Here is a 9,138-nt window from a genome sequence, read left to right on the forward strand (position 1 = left end):
GAAGAACCAGAAGACATGTTCCAACATATGAAAAGTGTTGCCTTGGAACCTCATTGAGATAATATATAAAACAAATGAAGCACTTATGCAAACAAACTTGTTCAGAAATAGAACTCTTACATTCAACTTGAGCTCTTTGAAAAACAGATTTATTACATTCACCAAGATTTATCGAATCTAAAACAGGCTAATATATCTAAAGCATAATATATTGCTAATAAGTCCATGAAAGAGTGTTAGAATACTGGTCAGAATGATTGCACGATCCTGTTTCGCAAGCATGATAACATTCCATAGACATTTCCTTGTAGCAGGGTCTAATCCAGTACCCGGCTCATCCATATAAACAACCTAAATTTAAATTAGCATGTACAGAATAAGAAAACTTGAATCTTCTTTTTTATTAAAAAAATGAAAAGGAAAAAAATGATCTAATTGGGTAGAAAAGAAATACAAACTTTGGGGTCCCCAAATCCAATCATTGAAATCATAACACTAAGCCTCCTCTTCATCCCTCCACTGTACTTTCCAGCTTGTTTATCAGCAACCCCTCCATGGAAAAGGTTTAAATTCTTCAAAGATTCTTCTACTGCCTGTAACAATAGAATGGAAGATAAATAGTTAACCTAAAACACCTATTTATTGCACAAGAATTCGTGTGGAATGAACTTGAGTCAAGACTGGACTTGTAAGATTTTTAATTCGACCATAAAAAAAGTAGGTGCTCTCTACCTGTCAAGCTTTCCCACAACAAGCTATATTATCACAGAGAAATAAATTTAAAAATTGTTTCAATTGATACAAATTAGATTTTAGGAAAAACGTAAATATTGGAAGAAATTTCTACATACTCATGCCGTGGACATACTCCCATGCTAGTATATATTCCATCCATGTGAGTTTTTATGTTCACGCCTTGAATATATAAGCATAAATAAGCTGATTAGGTTTATAAACTAAGGAGAAAAGCATTCAAAGGATAAAAAAAATGTTTTACAAGTTTAAGCTGAGTAATAGATGAACAACAAAATTTATAATTACTGAGATACACGTATGCTTCTTTAAGCATGGCTATTATTATTAATCAATATTATAAGATGTATTATTGTTTAATTTTATATAATGTGTTTTCTATTATTAATAGAGAAATACAATCCAGACATTTATATGTTTTATACAAGCTTAGTATTGATTAATATTTTCAAAACTAAAGACAGACGGTGTTATGACACATAAGGACGTTTTAAATTTTTTTCATGCTATTGTCAAATGTTTAGTAGTTTTAAATATTCGTGGACTATAACTTATATCATTTAACATTTGACAAAGTAACGCGGTCGATGTCGGGAAGACGGTATCAACCGCATTCATCAAAGCATTGTCCCGGTCGGTCACAATGACTTTTGGCATAACATTTTGATCAACCAACAAAGACTTGCATATTCCCAAAGCCCATGTAAAGTTTTCTTCTTTTTCACACTCCAAAAAAGCAAACCCGACCGAATAAGTCTTGCCCGTCGAGGTCACACCGACGATCTCTAGAAGAGGAAGCCTATACTTGTTTGTCTTGTACGTCGAATCCATGACAAGAACGGTTGGAAATATGTTGAACAATTTGATACTTTCGGGATGAGTCCAAAAAATATCACGCACCGTAACTTTGTCCTCGGACGTTCGGAAGCTTGACACATATTTGTTATCGCCTAATAGTTTCAAAAGTTGTTGCATTTCCGAGCGAGGGCCCATTTTCAAAACTTTGAGATTGTGTCGTTCATTGTAAACTTGCTTGATATTTGAAACGCTATCCGGTTTTTTACGCTTCAAATCGGCAAGTATGTTGCGAGGCGCCACTTTGACTATCGTTAAATCCGAAATCACATTCTTCTCTTCGCGGGACAAACGACACGCCATTGGATGTCCGTGTAACTTGGAATCCAAGGCATGATTATGAATTCCACAAATTACGGTTAAACGCCATAAATCATCAACCCTCCGAGTCGCCCGCAACTTAAATGGACACCCACACTTTCTTGATCCCGTGTGTTCGTGTTTTAGCACCCGGTTTGATTGTACATAACTCCCACCCCGTTCGCAATTCAAAACAACGAAAGCTTTCCGCCTACTATTTCCATTGTCGGACCTTAAAATTACAATTCCAAATCCAAGTTTACTAGCTTCATTCCGAACCCAATCAATTAAATGCTCGCGACTACCGAAGCTCCGATCATTGGTAAATTGTTGCCGAATATCAACCGCATTGATCATAGCTCGAACGTCGATAACCGAATCGTTATTAACATTGACAACTTCCGGAACTACTGCATCATCGTCTTGCACAATGTTATCCGGATGCACCATACCTAACATATGCAAAAATTAGCAAAATTGGCCAAAAAAATTTTTTAACTGCCAGGGCATATTTCGGAAGTTCATTTCCGAAATTTGTCAGGTAATATATTTTGGAAATGAACTTCCGAACCATCGCAGGTTTCATCAGAATTTTGTTGAATCAATGTAGTGAAATAGGGGATGAAATGGGAGATGTTTACCTCAAATTGTAGCTTTCTATGCTCCCTTTAACGTGATCAACAGTTTGAAACTTGATTTTGAGACGAAAAATGGATGGAGATTGATTGAGTTTTGGAGAGGGTTTGGAGAAGTTTTGGAGAAAAAATGATGAAATAGTGAAGGAGGGAAAATTGTATATGCGGGAATATTTTCGGAAATGAACTTCCGAAATATTCACGGTTTTGAATTTTTTTTTACTTCGGAAATGCATCTCCGAAAACACCACTTTTTTGGTGTTTTCGGAGATTCATTTCCGAAAAGTATGAAAATTCAAAAAAAAAAAACTTCGGAGGTGCATCTCCGAAGCAGGGGTAATTTTGGGATTTCGCTGGGGGTGACCCCCATAGGGAGGTGGGTAAAGAAATTTTTGAAAAAAATTACATGTTCAATGCTAGACAAGAATTCTTCAGCTCCTTATCCGCATTTTGCTCTTTAATTATTAGAACTTGTTTTAATGCTCCTAGTTCTTCAACCCTCTTCCTTCACCTCTAATTCATTTTGCAACATATTATTTACATTGCAAACTAAATTAGAGGTGAATGAAGGAGAGGTTGAAAAATAAGAAGTAGTAAACCAAGTTCTCACTATTAACGAGCAAAATGCAGATAATGGACTAAAATATTTTTGTCTAGAATTAAACGTGTAACTTATTTTCAAATACACTTTTATCTATCATATTATAATTTTCTAATGCAATCCAAAAAGTTATATATTCGACAAAATGTTGAAAAAATAAGCAAACCACATAAGATATAATAAACTCATCTAAAACAAATATTAATAACAACATTCATCAACAACATAGAACATGCATCCCATAATGGAATCTAAAATGAAAGGAAATGATGAGGATGAAGCTTAAGTGAGAGCGGGAAACATGTGTTTTCAGCGCTCACACAAGTTTCTTTCTTTCACTTTAGCTTCATCCTTGTTAATTTTTCCATCCATCTAACCTTACTTACAAGTACATACAAGCAGAAACATATATAATAAAAGGAACAAGTCAGGCCATTAAATTTTAGGGTTTGAAACATAAATAATAGCATAAACAGAAACATAAATGAAATTGGAGCATAAGTTTAAGGAACGAACATGAAGGTAGCCAATAGTTTGAAGAAGACGACATAGCTGTATTAGTTTTGTGTAGATGAATTTGAATGTTGTTGTAGGTGAGATTACGTAAAAGTTAGGGTTGTGTTTTGAGAGAGAAGAGTGAAATATGTTAGAGTTTTCTTTTAAGAGAAACGACTATTATATACTGAACAAGAGATAATTTCGCTTATATATAAATAAATATCACCTTTCACCACAGTTGATAAGTCGAACCGTGGTGAAAGGATTGAGCAAGATATTTTTCGAGTAATGCCAATGGACAATGGATTTCCTAAAAGCTAGATAATCTTTGCATAAATTAAAATGTAAATCTTTTGTGTAAATGGGTTTTGAATATCCATATACTTTGTAATAATACATATTGACTTACAAAGAAAATTTTAAATTAAAATTGTAAGTATAAAACTTTAATTAAAATTGTTGTAATTATTGATTACTTTTATTCTTTTATCATTAGGAAACAATATACATTTTAGTCAATATTGAAAATTTACATTATTAATCATCATAGAAATGTTCTTTTGTACCACATAACTAGAGCATAATTTGAGAATTTCAAAAAAAAATAATAATAATAATCAAGTATCAGTTTTAATACATCTACTCCAAAAAAAAATTTTAAATTACAATATAATAGAGAAAGTAGAAAAAAAATAGTTTTATTTCTAATTACTCACAAACATAGAAAATATCACATCAATAAACACGTAGAATAAATACAATAAACTCTAAATTACTTCATCAAATCAAAATAATAAGACGATAATAATTTTCTCTCTGTAAAAAATTGACTATAAAATCCCAAATTCTGGTTATGTTATCTTTTGGGAATAACATAATTATGAAGTATTATTTTTAACCATATAACAATAACAATACTTAAATAAAATATATTAATTAACTATACGAATAAAAATACCAATGTCACAACAATTATTCCACTTTTCGGAATTCATGTTCCATTCATGAAAGGTTATAAAACAACGGAAATTTAGTAAAAACAAAAAGGGTTAATAGTTGTTTATCCTCCTGTCATATAAGCGGGTTTTGATTTACCCCCTTTAAAAAAAGGTTTGGATTACCCTCTATAATTTTTGGGCACTAAGCGTGTAAAAACTAGAGGGGTAAATCAAAAATAATATATTTTACTGGGGTAATTTTTCCTCTTAGGGGACAAAAGACTTAGAATTTTAAAATTATAGAGAAATAATCCAAAACTTTTTTTTTAAAAAGGAGGTAAATCAAAACTCGCCAATATGACAGAAATAAATGTCTATTAACCCAAAAAAAACAATATTTTGTGATTGGTAAAGTTTTTACATGACTCCAAACTAAATATGGTGAAAGGGCAACACAACACATTGATGTACTTTAATATCATTTTGCAAAACGACTCTTACAACTCTAAAAGTTAAAAATTAATCAAGGTACTTAAGGAGAACATAGGCTTTATGCTTTGAAATTATAAAGTGATAAAACTATATTTTAGTTGATACATTGAAAGGGAAGAAAATATGAATGAAGTTGTTAAATTAATTTATGTTATGATTATTTTTCTTTCTCCATTTCTTACAACAGGGAGCAGAAATTGTAAACATTTTTTTATATCATTTTGAAATTTTCTTATTTACTTCATACATACACAAAATTATATCTCACCTACTATAGTATCATTATTTTCTTCTCTTTTTTTACAGGGGCCATGACTCAAACTACTTGTCTTAAAGATTCAGATTGTCCACAAAATGTTTGCTCTGAACCTTTTGCCCCGACGTGTTATTTTGATTGGTGTAAATGTATGAAAAACCGGAATAAATTTTTATAATTGGTAAGTTTTTTATGTCTGGAAATTTTTATTACAATTCTATAAAGTCTAAAAACTATATAATTAATTTAAGTAAAGCATGAGATTTATAAAACGGTAAAATTATAATCTACTTGATCATTGCAAATGGAGAAAAATACGAGTTAAATTGTCAAATTTATTTAAGTTATAAATTTTTCTTTTCCTATTTATTGTTTTGATGAAAGTTGACGGTAATTTTTTTTTTTATCACTTTCTAATTTCCTCTTATTTTATTTCAAACACAATAATTTATCCAATTATATTTTTTTTATTACAGTGGATACGATTGGTGACTATATGTTAGAATGACGCCATGCATGGATTCTATGAGTACCAGCACCAAGAGAGAGCACAAACTCCCTAATAGAATATTCTATGATTTTCTCTTAATTAATTGTGTTTAATATAATTTTCCATTTAAATAAAACTTGAATAAAATGAATATATGTTAGTATATGTTAAAGAACCATAATAAAAACATTTAAATATCCATGATTGAACAAAAGTTTAAGTAACATTGTTGTTATATTTATATAACAAAATAGGGAGGAGTTGTTTATCTTAGGTATGTTTATATTTTGAGTTTGATCCTTTTAATATACATTTGTAATATAAGATCAGACTTCAAATAAATGCATTCGAAAATTTGTATCCCCCTCTTTAATTCTATAAGCTTCTTTTGTACATTAGTTCTATTTTGATAGATTTTATGTCATGGTTTTTGATATTTGTATTGAGGTGTGATCTATCTTATGAGGTAGACTATCATGGCTATTCAATCATTAATCTAACAAGATATTAACGTGGAAATTTTAAAATCGGAGAAAAAATTACGCCATTTTCAATAGACAACCAGAGAATAACACTATATAAAAATTGTTATAACACATAATATACTCTCAACTTACTCAGACCTCCAGTACACTCACACCCTCCAAAACAAATATTTAATTATATCTCATAACACTCTAATACAAGAACATAAGAGAACAAAGAAAGTCAAATACAATTTTAAAGTACTTTTGACTGGTGTATCTTGTAGAAGAAAACTTGACTCCTATATATAGCCTTGAATTCTCTCTTCCATCACTAAACTAAACGATGTGGGACTTAGAAAAACTTTAATCCTATATATAACCTTGGACCTCCCTCTTCCTTCACAAAACTAAGCGATGCGGACTTCTTCAACATGTATATTTTCAATTCTTTCCCCAATAATCTCCACCTTAATTGAAAATAATACATTAACTTTCATTGTCTTCACTGACAATCATACTCCATCATAAAGATATCAACATGTATATTTTCAACCAATCTCAACAAAAATCTCAAGCCCAACAACAAACAAGACCAGATGAAGGCAATAGTTCATCGCAAGACAAAAAAACATTTTTAATGGCCTTAAAAGACTTAATTCATTGATGATGCATTAACTAATTAATTATATATTTAGATGATTATATATAATTTTTAAAAAAATTATGTCACTATCTGTTTACCGGTATTTTGGTTAAACTCGTTAGTCCTTAAAAAGTTACTTGTAGGATTGATTAGTAAATCCTAGGACATATTCTGCATAAATTCTTCAACATGTATTCGAATGTTCTTGATTTGAATATAAAATAAAAATAATAATTGAGTGAAATTACTGACTGCGTCGACGATAAATAGGTGAAATTATCAATCTTCAATAGGCGAATTCCGACCATTGGTGCATGATAGGTGATTTCAATGCAGTTATCGGTTCCCATGAGAAATTTGGTTGATTTCGTCAAACAAAAATTTGACTGATTAGTTTCTTAATTGGACAAATCAAAATGAGCTTATGCATTTTGATACTAATAGTAGTTGAATCAGTAAGAGGAAAGATGGTGCTTACTCTTCAGTTACACTTGATATAGTCATTTGTAATCAAAATTGGCTATATAATTCGAACACACTCAATTGACTTACTTTCATCAAGAGTCACTTAAGACCATTATCCTATTTTTCTAAATTGTGACAAATGTAGGTTTGAATCGACTAGGCTATTCGAATTTCCGAAGGTCTGGACTCTGGATGATACTTGGAGAAAAACTAATTGCTACTAATTGGAATACTATTGTGATTGATTGCCTTATGTTTGTTTTATCTTCTAAGTTGAGATCTCTTAATCATATTATTAAGATATGAAACAAATATATATTTGATAATATTCATCTTAAAGTTACTCAAAGAACAAATGAAGTTAACAAGATACAATGTTTGATTAATGATGCAAGTTAGAATTATGATTTTGGATTGGGGAAAAATACTCAACTTTTATTGGATAAAGCATTGCATATGCATGACCAATTTTAGAGGAACAATGTAAGGATTAAGGGTCTGTTTGTTTGAGCTTTAAAAAATGGATATTTTTTCTTTATATTTTTTAAAATAGATTTTCCAAAACCGGTTTTCAAAATATTACAAGTTTTTTCTAAAATAAAACACTAATTTTGATATCCTATAACATAAACACACATTATTGAAGATCAAAACTTAGTCAAAACTGCTATTTTTTTTAAAATGTTGTATTTCAAAAATGATTTTTATTAAAATCTATTTGAAATTGCTTCAAAATTAAGCGATTTTTTGAAATTTTGATATCCAAATTTTTTCCCCATAAATAAATATAATACCTAAAATCACATTTTAAGAATAACTATTCAAACAAAAATTTCATTTGAAGCTTTTATAAATAGTTTCTTTGTAAAATTTTTTTTCACAAAATTATGTAACACTATAAAAATCATTTTTAAAAAAAGCCAAAACAAACGGGTCCTAAGTGGTTTAATGATTGAAATAGGAATAATTTTTTCACTACTCAATCATATTTAGATATGCTAGTGTCATACCCCAAAATTTGCCCTCCTCTTTTCATCTTAAATGACTCAAGGTTCAATGGTTTATTCAAGCAACATTCTCCTAATCGAGGGTCTCCTAAATTAGGGTTTGCATGTTATCAAAGGAGTTCGAGTCTTTAAGGCCTAAAATGGATCTCAAGGTGTCTCATATGTCTCAAGGTATCTCCATGTCAATTATCAAGCTTCAATCCCAAGGATTTCTCATTCAAATGCTCAGATGATCCATAGTCGACTAGTTTGACCTAAAAGTCAACTATAGTCAAAATACAGTCAAACCTCAAGACTTTTGGTCAACATCAAGTATTGGGGTTATATCCACCATTTGATCAAAGGTTAATCATGACCCGTTAATAAAGACTCAGAAATGAACAAAGTCAAAAGGTTCAGATTAAAGGTTTTTTATAGGAAAAGTCAACCCAACTTTGACTGGTCATAACTTCCACATGGAGTATCAGAAATTTCTCACTCAAAGCCTATTTTGAAGGAAATTTAATCGTCTACATTGTTGTCTCTCACAAGCCTAGTCCAGAAATGCACCATTTGAGAGATACGGTACAAAAGATTATAGGTCCTTTTCAAAGGTCAGCTGAAAGCAATTTTTTGTCAAAGGCCATATCATCAAGATAAAACCTCCAAATGAAAAATATGTTCCAAAGTGGCTTGTAGAGGACATCTTGAGGTTTCCAAAAAGTCCTATAACTCTCTCATATCTTAAAAATTGAAGGA

General features: G+C 30.6%; 1 long non-coding RNA gene across 1 annotated transcript; it reads left to right on the forward strand.

Moving 5' to 3' along the window:
* Nucleotides 1–5,114: 5,114 nt before the first annotated feature.
* LOC131623427 (uncharacterized) lies at nucleotides 5,115–6,023 on the forward strand. Its single transcript, XR_009290201.1, has 3 exons — nucleotides 5,115–5,271; nucleotides 5,379–5,509; nucleotides 5,805–6,023. It is a non-coding gene; the product is annotated as an uncharacterized LOC131623427 (long non-coding RNA).
* The last annotated feature ends 3,115 nt before the right edge of the window (nucleotides 6,024–9,138 follow it).

This window comes from Vicia villosa, unplaced genomic scaffold (assembly GCF_029867415.1).
Source record: "Vicia villosa cultivar HV-30 ecotype Madison, WI unplaced genomic scaffold, Vvil1.0 ctg.000063F_1_1_2_unsc, whole genome shotgun sequence".
NCBI lineage: Eukaryota > Viridiplantae > Streptophyta > Magnoliopsida > Fabales > Fabaceae > Vicia > Vicia villosa.